Source organism: Oncorhynchus mykiss, chromosome 2 (assembly GCF_013265735.2).
Source record: "Oncorhynchus mykiss isolate Arlee chromosome 2, USDA_OmykA_1.1, whole genome shotgun sequence".
Lineage (NCBI taxonomy): Eukaryota > Metazoa > Chordata > Actinopteri > Salmoniformes > Salmonidae > Oncorhynchus > Oncorhynchus mykiss.
In genome coordinates, this window is record NC_048566.1 from 82413902 (window position 1) to 82428172 (window position 14271).

At 42.0% G+C, this 14271-nt stretch overlaps 1 pseudogene; it reads left to right on the forward strand.

Moving 5' to 3' along the window:
* Positions 1-3892: 3892 nt before the first annotated feature.
* Positions 3893-12974, forward strand: LOC110497686 (annotated as a pseudogene).
* The last annotated feature ends 1297 nt before the right edge of the window (positions 12975-14271 follow it).

Sequence of the window (14271 nt, forward strand, 5' to 3'; positions counted from 1 at the left end):
ATGCTACACCACCATACCATTGGCCTTGGCTTTTTTATCCTCTGATGCTATAATCTTTTGTATTTTCACATGACCACTTGGAGCGGCAGGTAGCCTAGTGGACTTGGACTTGTAACCGAAAGGTTGCAACATAAAAATCTGTTGTTCTGCCCCTAAACAAGACAGTTGTCCCACTGTTCCTAGGCCGTCATTGAAAATATACATTTGTTCTTAACTGACTTGCCTAGTTAAATAAAGGTTAAATAAAGTACCCCAAAGCTCTGTATTACAACTTTGACTGGATCCTGGAAGTCAAGTCTCCTCCTTTAACCTTTTCAAAGTCAACTTGCTAAATTACCGCTCACAGTATTTTCATACATATCTGTATACTGCTTAGAAATGAATGCAAATGTAAATGAATGCACTACGTATCTAGTCCCCTCCTTTGAAGGTGTCAAGTATTTGGACAAATTCACTTATACAGTATGTGTATTCAAGTAGTCAAAAGTTTAGTATTTGATCCTATATTCCTAGCATGCAATGACTACATCAAGCTTGTGACTCTACAAACTTGTTGGATGCATTTGCAGTTTTATTTGGTTGCGTTTCCTAATTTTGTTTGCCCAATAGGAACTGAATGGTGAATAATGTATTGTGCTATTTTGGAGTCCCTTTTATTGTAAATAAGAATAGAAGATGTTTCTGAACACTTCTTCATTAATGTGGATGCTACCGTGATTATGTATAATCATGAATGAATCCAAAATAATGATGACTGAGAAAGCTCTGAGTAATGATGTCTGAGAAAGACTGAGAGCCTAAGGCAAAAGATTCTGTGATCAGATTAGATAAAATTGAGCTCTCTGGCCTGAATGCAAAGCACTATGTCTGGAGAATATCAGGCATAGCTCATCACTCGTATAAAACCATCCCTACTGTGAAGAATGGTGGTAACAGCATCATGCTATGGGAATGCTTTTCAGTGGCAGGGACTGGGAGACTGGTAAGCGTAGAGGGAACAATGAATGGAGCCAAATACAGGCAAATCCTTGATGAGAACCTGCTTCCGAGTGCAAACAACCTTAGACTGGTGCGAAGATTTACATTCCAACAGGACACTAATCCCAAACATATTGCAAAAGCAACAGTCGAATAGCTTCAGAACAAGAATGTGCTTGAATGGGCCAGCCAAAACCCAGACTTGAATCCCATTGAAAATCTGTGGAAAGACTTGAAGATTGCTGTTCCCCATCTAATTTAACAGAGCTTGAGAAAATCTGCAAGGCAGAATAAGAGAAAAGCCCCAAATCCAGATGTGCAAAGCTCATACAGACATACCCAAGACTACTCAAAGCTGTTATTGCCACCAAAGGTGCTTCTACAAAGTATTGACTCATGGGTGTGAATACTTACAGTACCAGTCAAAAGTCTGATTTGTCTGATTTCTTTTGATGTCAAGCAAAGAGGCACTGAGTTTAAAGGTAGGCCTTGAAATACATCCACAGGTACACCTCCAATTGACTCAAATTATGTCACTTAGCCTATCAGATGCTTCTAAAGCCATGACATCAATTTCTGGAATTTCCCAAGCTGTTTAAAGGCACAGTCAATTTAGTGTATGTGAACTTCTGACCCACTGGAATTGTGACACAGTGAATTATAAGTGAAATAATCTGTCTGTAAACAATTGTTGGAAAAATGTGTGGCGTGGTTGAAAAACTAGTTTTAATGACTCCAACCTAAGTGTATGCAAACTTCCGACTTCAACTGTATGTATGTATGTATGTATAGTACCATTCAAAAATTTGGACACATCTACCTCATTCAAGGGTTTTTCTTTATTTTACTATTTTCTACATTGTAGGATAGTAGTGAAGATATCAAACTATGAAATAACACATATGGAATCCTGTAGTAACCAACAAAGTGTTTAAAAAATCAAATATATTTTACATTTTAGATTCTTCAAAGTAGCCACCGTTTGCCTTGATGACAGTTTTGCACACTCTTGGCATTCTCTCAACCAGCTTCATGAGGTAGTCACCTGGAATGCATTTCAATTAACAGGTGTGCCTTGTTAAAAGTTCATTTGTGGAATTTCTTTCCATCTTAATGCGTTTGAGCCAATCAGTTGTGTTGTGACAAGGCAGGTGTGGTATACAGAAGATAGCCCTATTTGGCAAAAGACCAAGTCCATATTATGGTAAGACCAGCTCAAATAAGCAAAGAGTCCATCATTACTTTAAGACATGAAGGTCAGTCAAAGCAGATTGAAATTATTTGCTGTGATAATACTGAGGGCCATAGGATATTTCCAGGTTACCATGTAACCTGACCAGATAAAAATAGAGGACTCCATTAATAGGCTTTAGGGCCGAGAGTTTTTCCTGGCCCTGTCACATGATGTCTGGCCCTAATAATATTGGTTCTCATTACCAGTACTACAGATCATGCTGCAGAGTGGTTGTTGTGACAGATGAAGCCATATGCTACACTCAGGTGGCCAATAGCAATATGGTGACAGGCATGCAGGGGACTGTCAGTCTCACACCACACCACTTGCCAACCTCCCTGTTCGACTAGTGTAGAACCAGTGTACCAACACTAGGAACCCCTGGAGAGAGCAGAGGAGTCCTGCAGGCTTGCTTGCTGCTTAACGTCTGAGAGCATATTCACTGAAAATAAAATATTGTGCTAGTTCTACTTTTAACAGATTAGGCAAATATTAGGCAAATATAAACTTTTGAATATTTCCAGTATGAGGTATTTTTATGCATAATATATTTAACTTTTTGTGTTTCACAAACACTAATATATTAAGTCCAACATAAAAACATGGCTTAGATCCAATTCAATTATATTGATTCCAAACTCTTATTAAACATTACGTTTACTTAATCTTTCTAATTATTTACTTTCAGTGATCGTGTCTTAATATTAACAATGTTTCATGCATTTGACCATTTGCCATTTTAGCAGACAACCCACATTAGCAGACATTATTGGTATGGTCACTGAACATCAATTTGCTTGACAATTTTGATATCCATTCATCATGATCCATTACACCTCAGGACAACAAGATGCTTAATACTAAAATATACTTTGATTTCTTCAATCATACATACAACATTGTCTAACAGTATCAAAGTCGATATTTTGACTGTCTCAGAATCGTAATAAACAGAGCCACGTGGCAAAAGCATTGAGGTATAAAATGGGCCGCCTCCAGGTTGCATCCGGTTTACATGGCCCAACTTCACATGCACACTAGCAGTCAGTGTGCACAGGGAGCAGCGATGTCATCACACCATCCAAAAACATGGCAGACATTGGATGAATATAAAATAATATATTGGGCTGCGATTAATGGAAAAAAAATAGGCCTCAGCAAAAACTATTTGAAAAATTCAGTGGATGTTTTGTGGGAGGGGCCTTTGAGTTTAGTGGTCCTGTGGGGGAGGGGTGGGAGGGGCTACTGAACTTTCTTGCGGTTCTTCTGTACCTTATTGAATTTGTGTGTGTGGGGGGGGGGGGGGGGGGGGCACGGTCTGAGGGAGGGAGGGAATAACGGTAAAGGATTAGCATCCTGCTCTTTTCTCTTTTGTTTGTTTAATTTCATGACTGAGTGTGTATGGGGGGAGGGTGGATGGGATAATGTGACTTCCTTGTTTTTTTCGTGCCCCTCTGTCAATATAAATTAAATTAAATAAACTAAATGTTCAAAAAAATGCTTGTCTCAAGACAGATAAGGACTTGTAAAATCTATTCATAAGTAAGGTTATGAAAGATCTGACAATTTAGAGGTTGTGCATTTAATTATTTACTTTTATTTTAAATGTTGCTCTGAATCCATATAATAATGTAATGACTAATTCCATTACTTTGGCATTGCTATTTATTTGGAATAAAACACCCCAACATTCCTTATACCCCTGAGACTGAACTGTAATTGGACTAATTAATCCACGTTTTGATCATTTTAATAGAGAATCAGAGCTACAGTAATGCCCTCACATGTCTCCTGATCACATTACTTCTTCTAGTAAATCATGTGACTTTTGCTTCCACCACTTGGCCCAACTGTGCGTGTAACGGTGTTGACAACAGTGATCCAATCGCTCTCATTGGAGAATGACGTGGCTGACTTTTCTGTGCCAATCTTTCTTTAACCCCTAACTGCTAATTGCTTTCTATTTCCGATTACAGCAAACATGATTTTGTTTTATTTTCTATGTAACTGATGTCTGATCACATCAGTGCTTCTGGTCATGTGTTGGAGTCCCCCTTGGTCTCTCCCCCCCCTCTTATTTTCCTTCAATGTGCTGCTGCTCTGCTAAGTGGCGCCAGAGCAGCTCCAGGAATCTGCTCTAAATGTTAGTTCAGAGTCTTCTCTGGTTCCAAATAGCCTAGCAGCAGAGCTGGGCTTATGCTGAGAGGAACCCTGAGCAGGAAGAGGAAGGGAACGCGGGGCGCGGCAGGCAGCACACCCAACAGACAGCACGACGGTAAGAGACTGACAAACAAATGAACGGGAAAGAAAAGAGAGAAAACCACCTCCCGTGAAGCTGAAGAAGTGGTGCTTGTCGCATCTCCCTGACAGAAGGTGAAGAATGGGAGAAGGGAAGAAGGGATCCGGAGGAAGAGAGAAGAGCAGAGGAGCACCCCCCATCAGAGGAGAAGAAAGAGGTGAAGGCCGAGAATGGAGGCCCAGCGCCCGAGAACTCCCACAAGTGCTGTGGCTATCACTTCCCCCTACTCATCGCCCTGCTGCAGTTGCTGCTGAGGGTGGCCATCACAGCCGTGGCCTTCCCCATGGTCACAATCAGCCCCTCGCTCCTGGCCAGGGAGACCCCACACTTGGCTGGCATCCTTGTAAGCATGGACCTGCCTCGTCCGTCTGTATGCATGTTCACTCAATATGGCATAGTGCCACTGTAGTAGCTGCATGGGCATTTACCTTATCTTTCTCTGGTCCCCATGTCCATCTGACCTCACTACATGACTGCATGGATCCTCATCCTCATCGTCTAACAAATCAAATCAAATTTAATTTGTCACACACTTTGTAAACAGCAGGTATAGACTACCAGTGAAATGCTTGCTTACGGGCCCTTCCCAACAATGAAGAGATAAATAAATAATAGAAAAGTAATGACACTTCATAATAAATACGCAATTAGTAACAATGACTTGGATATATCTATGGGGTGACTAGTACCTAGTTGATGTGCAGGGGTACGAGGTAATTGAGGTCGATATGTACATATAACTAGGAATAAAGTAACTAGGCAATAGGATATATAATAAACAGTAGCAGCAGTGTATGTGATGAGTCAAAAACGTTAGTGCAAAAAAGGTCAATGCAGATCGTCCGGGCAGTTATTTGGTAAACAAACTATTTAGTAAGATTATGGCTTGGTGTAGAAGCTGTTCAGGGTCCTGTTGTTCCAGACTTGGTGCATCGGTATTGCTTGCCATGCGGTAGCAGAGAGAACAGTCTATGACTTGGATGGCTCGAGTCTGAACATTTTTAGGGCTGTTTTCTGACACCGCCCGGTGTAGAAGTTCTGGATGGCAGGGAACTCGACCTCAGTGATGTACTGGGCCGCCAACATTACCCTCTGTAACGCCTTGTGGTCGGTCGGGTGCCAAGCAGTTGCCATACCAAGAGGTGATGCAGCCAGTCAATATGCTCTCAATTGTGCAGCTGTAGAACATTTTGAGGATCTGAGGGCCCATGCCAAATCTTTTCAGCCTGCTGAGGGGAAAGAGGCGTTGTCGTATGTTGGTGTGTGTGGACCATGATAGATCCTTAGTGATGTGGACACAGAGGAACGTAAAGCTCTAGAGCCGCTCCACTACAGCCCTGTCGATGTGGAGAGGGGCCTGCTCGGCCCTCCTTTTCCTGTAGTTCACGATCAGCGCCTGACGTTGAGGGAGAGGTTGTTGTCCTGGCACCACACTGCCAGATCTCTGACCTCCCTATAGGCTGTCTCATCGTCGTCGGTGATCAGGTCTACCACTGTCAATGCAACCTTGTGTATCTACATGCATAGACACTCAGTTTGGCCACTACTGTTGCTGCCTCTGTCCAGCCTCACCTCACTGCTTGACTGTATGTCATGGACACCTGTCCAGATCCTCTAACTACTGTGCCTCCCATGCACTTCACCTACAATAGATGCATGGACACTGGTTGTACCGCCTCATCCCCTGGAATGAAGCCAAATTGACTTCTCTTCTACCTTCACTGCATGCATGGCCTAATGATGTATATAAACACATCTGTATGACTCTAGCACACAGACATATGTACATATCTCCTCATCTCCATATGTCTCAACACATTTGCATGGCCCTCTTGTACATTACTAATTGCTACCTCTTCAGTTTGTACGCCGCATGTCCTTCTGCATAGACTTGTCACTTTGTCCCTGTTGTATTTCCACCTTACCCTGACTGCATGTACACATTCAGTGAACGCCTCCTTATCAGTCTAGTCTCATCTCTCTATTCACACGTCACCTTACATGATCTCCATCTAAAGTCAAAATTAGGGTTATCATGCTTTACTGCCTTTTCTATAGCTGTTAGAATCTCAGTGTTTAAAAGGGAAAGTTCCCCTCAGTCTCATTGAACACATTGGGTGACATTCTAAATGTAAACATTTTGACTACTAGCAATTAGCTTGATGTTATTTTCACATTTGCTCCCTCACTCGCTGACTGTTGATTAGATCTATCTCGTAGAAGCAGTATACTGGCTTAAAGGGCTGTAACAAGTTTCAAACTTTCCCCCAACTGTAATCATGGCAAGACTTTGGCCTTGTAAAAGTAAAAGTACTTGGCTTGCAGAGAAAACAACAAGTCTAGAATGGCAGTCAGCGTTATGGCTCTTAGCCTCATTACCTCAATCCTACAGTTAGCTAATGTCTTCAGATAAATAAAGCAAATAATACTGAAAACAATAGACGGTAACACTTTACCTTATGTTGCAACATTGTATCAACATGTCGTCAGGATTTCCACTGAAGTTCTGCTTAGGAGTAATACAAGTTACATAAGATACAGCATTTCTATATTGAATTTGGAATATTCTCATGCTACAAATCATAGTTTACTCTATAGAAACTACAATAATGAACGCTTTCAGCCCCAAGGCTATAGAGGCCTACTAATGATAACACAGGGGTCTGACTATGTGTTTTTCTCTACTCTCTATAGCATTGACTTTCTAGAGGTGAACATTAGCATTTCTTTAACAAAATCACGTTGTCCACGTGAGATACTTCACAGTTGCATCTCTGTACAGAAGAAAAACATGTTGTTTTCTCTCAGCTTCCCATATAGCCTAATTACAGTGTGTACAGATGTGTGCAATCGGAAGTCTTAGTACACACAGGGAACATCCATTCTGAGTTCTACGGCCCGGTGAAAAACACTGAGTTCACCAAGATCCTTCAAGAGAATTCTGATTCCTCACCTCTTAAAATAATTCAATTAGAGGCTGCATGTTAGTCACAAGACTCTAATATGCTCTGAGAGAGGGTGTGTGTCATTGCAAGAGAGGAGGAAAACTGTTTTGCCATAGCAGTAAGAATGTTATCAGCTGACAAGCTGATGCTGAAAGTGCAGAATATTAATAGTGAACTTGGGATGAACAGCTTGAAGAGGGTTGAAGAGGCCCCTCTCAGCAGCAAATAAGATAAGAGGTTTGCGTGTGTGTGGCTTAGAGCACCATGGCAACACTTGGTGTTGATCAGATCCAAATAAATTCAGTTTCCCAATAACACATATGCCATTCAGAAAATAAAAAAGCAGTGATCATGTACTGGTAACTATTTACTTAAAGCATGCAGGAATAATGCATAATAATGCAATGTAAGACTTTCATGAGCATGCATGACCTCTTATGTCTTGCCACTGAGCAAGGCTATTAACCCACTGTTCCCCGGGCGCCGAAGACGTGGCTGTTGTTTAAGGCAGCCCTCCGCACCTCTCTGATTGAGGGGTTGGGTTAAATGCAGAAGACACATTTCAGTTGAATGCATTCAGTTGTACAACTGACTCGATTTCCCCCTTTCCCTTTCCCTTCCCTTAAAGCAGTCTTTGTATTTTGAAAGCAAACATTAAAGAATGATTAACTTAAAGTATACAAGTATATTTTGCAAAGCATATAATTTAGAGAATGACCCTCACTAAATACATTTTCCGCTGTGTTCTATGTTATTCTAGTTGTTATTCCAGGAGAGCATTTCAGAGGCGCGGGGGCGGTCGAGCAGAAAGCCCAATCCCCCATGGAGCAGAGCTTGTTCCTGGAGATGTGGAGGAGTAGGCTATATCATGCAATCTGAGGTTGCGGTGAGATTATGGGATAGCAGCAGTTATTTGAGGTATTTGTAATTATTAAGGATCCCCGTTAGTTCCTGCCAAGGCAGCAGCTACTCTTCCTGGGGTTTATTAAGGATCCCCGTTAGTTCCTGCCAAGGCAGCAGCTACTCTTCCTGGAGTTTATTAAGGATCCCCGTTAGTTCCTGCCAAGGCAGCAGCTACTCTTCCTGGGGTTTATTAAGGATCCCCGTTAGTTCCTGCCAAGGCAGCAGCTACTCTTGCTGGAGTTTTTATTAAGGATCCCCGTTAGTTCCTGCCAAGGCAGCAGCTACTCTTCCTGGGGTTTATTAAGGATCCCCGTTAGTTCCTGCCAAGGCAGCAGCTACTCTTCCTGGAGTTTATTAAGGATCCCTGTTAGTTCCTGCCAAGGCAGCAGCTACTCTTCCTGGGGTTTATTAAGGATCCCCGTTAGTTCCTGCCAAGGCAGCAGCTACTCTTCCTGGGGTTTATTAAGGATCCCCGTTAGTTCCTGCCAAGGCAGCAGCTACTCTTCCTGGAGTTTATTAAGGATCCCTGTTAGTTCCTGCCAAGGCAGCAGCTACTCTTCCTGGGGTTTATTAAGGATCCCCGTTAGTTCCTGCCAAGGCAGCAGCTACTCTTCCTGGAGTTTATTAAGGATCCCCGTTAGTTCCTGCCAAGGCAGCAGCTACTCTTGCTGGAGTTTATTAAGGATCCCCGTTAGTTCCTGCCAAGGAGGCAGCTACTCTTCCTGGGGTTTATTAAGGATCCCCGTTAGTTCCTGCCAAGGCAGCAGCTACTCTTCCTGGGGTTTATTAAGGATCCCCGTTAGTTCCTGCCAAGGCAGCAGCTACTCTTCCTGGGGTTTATTAAGGATCCCCGTTAGTTCCTGCCAAGGCAGCAGCTACTCTTCCTGGGGTTTATTAAGGATCCCCGTTAGTTCCTGCCAAGGCAGCAGCTACTCTTCCTGGGGTTTATTAAGGATCCCCGTTAGTTCCTGCCAAGGCAGCAGCTACTCTTCCTGGAGTTTATTAAGGATCCCCGTTAGTTCCTGCCAAGGCAGCAGCTACTCTTCCTGGGGTCTAGCAACATTAAGGCAGTTCTAAACAATTAAACATTTTACATGAACACATTGTGTTCCCTCAGGCCACTACTCTACTATCACATATCTACAATACAACATACATGTGTACGTGTGTGTAGAGTGCATGTCTTATCATGTTTATGTGTCTCTTCACAGTCCCTGCTGTTCCATAAGGTGTATGTTTAAAATGGGATTCTACTGCTTGCATCAGTTACCTGATGTGGAATAAAGTTCCATGTAGCCATGGCTCTATGTAGTCCTGTACCCTCCCATAGTCTGTTCTTAATTTGGGGATTGTGAAGAGACCTTTGGTGGCATGTCTTGTGGGGTATGCATGGGTGTCCAAGCTGTGTGCTAGTAGTTTATACAGACACCTCAGTGCATGCAGCATGTTAACACTTCTTATGGCGGGGCATTGCCATGGATGGACTGGAATGTCAGCAGAAGGGTTTTGAATTCAGTTCTGAGTGAGACTGGGAGGCAGTTCAGAGATGCCAGAATGGGGAGCATCGTCCAAATATAAAATTTTCACAGATGGACTTCCTCCACTCAAAATGTATGTAGAAGTAGTCCTATAATGTGTAGAAACTGAACAATACATTAAAAAAAGTAATACAATCTACATTCCGTGGTGTAAATGTATGCAACAAAAGATTGTCGCCATTTTCGCCTTCTTCACGTCTTCCTAAAGTTCCTAGCCTAACATAACACGTGAGTACAGCTATAGAAAAGGCTTTGTGAAGTGCTTCTAGCACACTTTGGTTCAGCACAGTACAATACAATACATCTCATGATGTACTTTAATTCTCCATATTTCACAGTTGTTTTAAATAAACATAAACACCATTTCAAATTAAGCAAGCATCAAACATGACATAACGCTATAAGCGGCGTGTACCGGAAAACAAATACTGAGCGAATCAGGGCTATGTTACGTAACCTGTGGATTTAGATGAAGGGCTAGTGTTATTGGGATTGTACACTCCAATTACATAAACCACGCAAAGCCCCTCTCACACATTATCAAGCTGTATTTTTAGACATCATTTACATAATGTGTACATACCCACACAACATGTGGATAAAGGTACAGTGGATGGGAGCTGCAGGGGATTCTCACATAGACACTACTTTCAGCAGTCAGTCCTCCATTAAAGGGATACTTCCAACTGGAACGTTTTGTGTGAAAATAACGCAATTATTTTGAAAATAACTCCCAATAACATCAAAGGGGGTCATTTTCTTTGTATCTTTTCGACATGTAAAATATTGCCGTTTTAAAATATATACACACTGGTATGGTTCTGCTGGACATAATGAACGAGGTTATAAAGTGGTGAAGTGCCCCTTTAAGACAGCCCTGCTACGTCTCTCAGGGTCAGGTTCTACCTCTGGCCGATAGCCAAGACCTGCAGGTATTTATTGGCCGCTGTGCGAGGAGATAATTGTTAGCAGACAAACCTATTTGGATATGGCTAGAGAGTGGGCATACCTTGTTCACTAAGGCTGTGTTTACACAGCCACCCTAAAAATCAAAATCAGATGATGTTCTCCATATCCCAATTTATTTTCTGTCTACACTTTTACATGTGACCCACATCAAATTTGCGCATTCACACTGATGTAGCATCTGAAGTAGCACACGGATGGAATGCTCATTTTTAGTCACTGTTCCTGTAAATATTGGGGTGGTTGTCATGGAAACGGTAGGTCATGAGCAAAGCAAAATAATGATCAGAGCGTCGCATATGAATCATCAGGTTTGTTTCAGGATTCAGATCCACATATAGAGGTGGTATAAATCGAAAGTCAGAAGAACATATTCCATGTGTTTTCCTGCTGTTTACACATAAGGGAAAAGACAACTGGAGTTGTATGTCTTCACTCAGCTTACTGTAACACATTCAATTACTGATTGGTGTGACTTTTACACAGGCAGCCCAATTCAGATATTTTGCCATTTATTTGCATATCTGATACCCATCTAATATTTTCCCTAATGTGTAAACAGTAAAAAAAAACAAAAAAAAAACACATGGTATCTAATCTTTTGACTTTTGAATTCCACATAAATCAGAAGTAAAAAGATCAGATTCCATTAGATTTTTTTGCTGTCATTCAGTCATTTAAATGTATTACAGTAAGTAGCGTAAAGACATAAAACTCCAGTTGTCTTAGTATAGACAACTAGAGTCATGTTTAATAGGCTCCAACAGGGGAAATGCTTTGAAACAGTGTTGTCATTCGTAGTCTGTCCTCTATTTCAAGTAATTTCATTGCATGCCTGCAGAACATGACCCTGCTGTTGTCCTTCAGGATTAATAATGACCTCCCTCTAAAAATGTATCCCCGGTCCTGGAATCCCCACTATGCTTAGATATTCTATGCTATACTAAACTAGCTCACCTCTTCTCCTCTCCCCCTCCAGCTGCTGTACTTTATCCTGTGCGCCATGGGCCTGGTCCTCTCATCCCTGGTCATGGCCTTCTTTGGCCACCACTACGCCCAGACCAACGGCTTCAGCTGCCTGGAGGTGGGCGTCGACTGCGTGTGCACCCTGAACCCCCACGACCCTATTCCCAGGACCTTCCCCTACACTGAGGTCAGCAACTGCGGATAGGTCACTGGCACCCTGAAACTGTAGTATGTGCCTTGGGGGCCTTCGTCATGTGGAAGCACCACCATCAAGTGTTCTTCGTGGTGCTGCAGATGGGCTCGCCCTCCTTACAGCACTGGTAGAAGGTCTGATAGGAGTTGTAGGAAGAAGAGGCCCATGACGATGTCATGATGAGGAGTTAGCCCATGATGATGCCACTATTGAGGGTAGAGTATTGAGAGATCAGCCAATCAGAATCTTACACAAAACCTTTTGGTGTGTGCATAAGTGTGTGTTTAGGTTGTTCTCAATCATATTAACATGTTGGGGTCGTTGACGTTTTCTATAATGGCTTTTTGAACGACTTTTATATACTGTGTGGATAACTTTGTACTTGTAGTTGCCAATGCTACATGAGATATTTCTAATAGATGAAGAAAAGACACCAAACTACCAAAGGGGTACTTGGATGGACAGCTGGACCGTGCCATCCGCAGAGGGAAATTATGTTTACATGGCTCATTGGCTAATTCAGCAGGAGAGTGTCCCACTCCCTTCATTAATGAAGACAGTATGCAAAATTAGTTCTCTCAAGGTGAGAGATTTGCCTTATGTAAAAAAACAACTTTTGTGATTCATAAATCACACGACACAACCGGAGACAAGAGCAGAATGAGAAAGAGAAACGTGATGCATTAGCGTTAACTAGTGGTGGGTGGTAATATGGTATTTACTGTACAATGCAGATACTATGGTCAACTCTTTGTACATACTACATGAAGAGAAGGGTTTGAAAACTGAGAAATCTGTTTCATCTTCAATAGATACCTTATTACTGGGGATTTAGGTGGTGAGCTTTTAAGTCATGCACATGTACATTAAGGAAAAAACGACTGCCAATGTCCATTTTTTATGCTTTTTAGCTTATATTCACATTTACTTTCAATAAATGGTGTTGACTTAAGTCCTTGAATCAGTTTTATTATGTATGTCACATGCTATCCTACTTCTACCGTTTAATCCAATTCTGAAATACTGTTGATTAAAAATATATGAATGAATGCGGTTTGCCTTAGAGCTACAGTATCCCACCTAGCTATCACTGAAGACAACAGACAGCTTTCGAGGGAAGCATAATAACTATCTGAGCTGGAGTCTTTTCATTCCATTCCTGGAAGGGATAATTGATCTGTGTCTCTCACCATACCCCCCCCCCCCCCCCAAGGGAAAAGCATGACACCACCACACATTTTGGACTGCAAAAATACACTTCAGCAGCATGTTATCAGATTAAGTGAGAAAGTTAAATGGCATTAGAAGGCCTGGGCCTTGTTCATTAGACACCAAACAGATGAAGAAAATACTTAAAATGGGAGGGACAACAAGGGGTGTGCCCCAATGAAAACAGCCCTGATGTTTGTGGTGTTTCTGATTGGCCTGAGGGTGTATGATCTACCATGTGACCATACAGCCTCATCATCCCCACAGCATGACACAGGAAGTAACATGCAGCCTATCACGAGGGAAGTGTATTTATACAACTGGCAGTAAAGAGTCCTTTCCCTCCCACAAAATTAGTTTTTCTTCCTCTGAAAACACAAACACCTGCTTGAAATGGTCATAGTTCTGTGAAGGGTAAAAACATATCTGATCTGGTGTCCTGTGAATATCTTCAGAGCCTTGAGAGGGAAAATGACTGTAGGAGATCAATGAGGTGATCAATTACTTTATTGGATCAACCTTCACTTACAGTGGGAGCAGAACACTTTCAAGTAACTCTAAAATGAAATGAAAACAAGCTAAATCACCAATGTGTGATACACTTCTGTTATTGAGACGCTTCACTTCAGTAATGGCCACATGCACCTGGCATAACTGAAACTGTCAAAAGAACACGTCAACATTATTTGAAAATACTTGTTTTTCTTTTGTCACACTGCAACACAAAAACACCTTTGTTTGTCACACTGCAACACAAAAACACCTTTGTTTGTCACACTGGAACATCTAAAACAAATGCTTCCAACAACCATTCAATAAACCCAACATCCAAACATTAGTGTGGCTGAGTCCCAGAGGGGTTTATGGCATTATGTCCTGTTTATTGTCCTACTAATATTGGGTGGGTTCGAGTTCACCCTGACAGAACAACATGTGACTTTGGGCGGGGACTGCCAGTGTCAAGAGACTCAAAGATGGCCGGTGTCCAATTGTGTCTAAGCTCGCGTGCACACATCGTGTTGTTCTCATGCACAAAACAT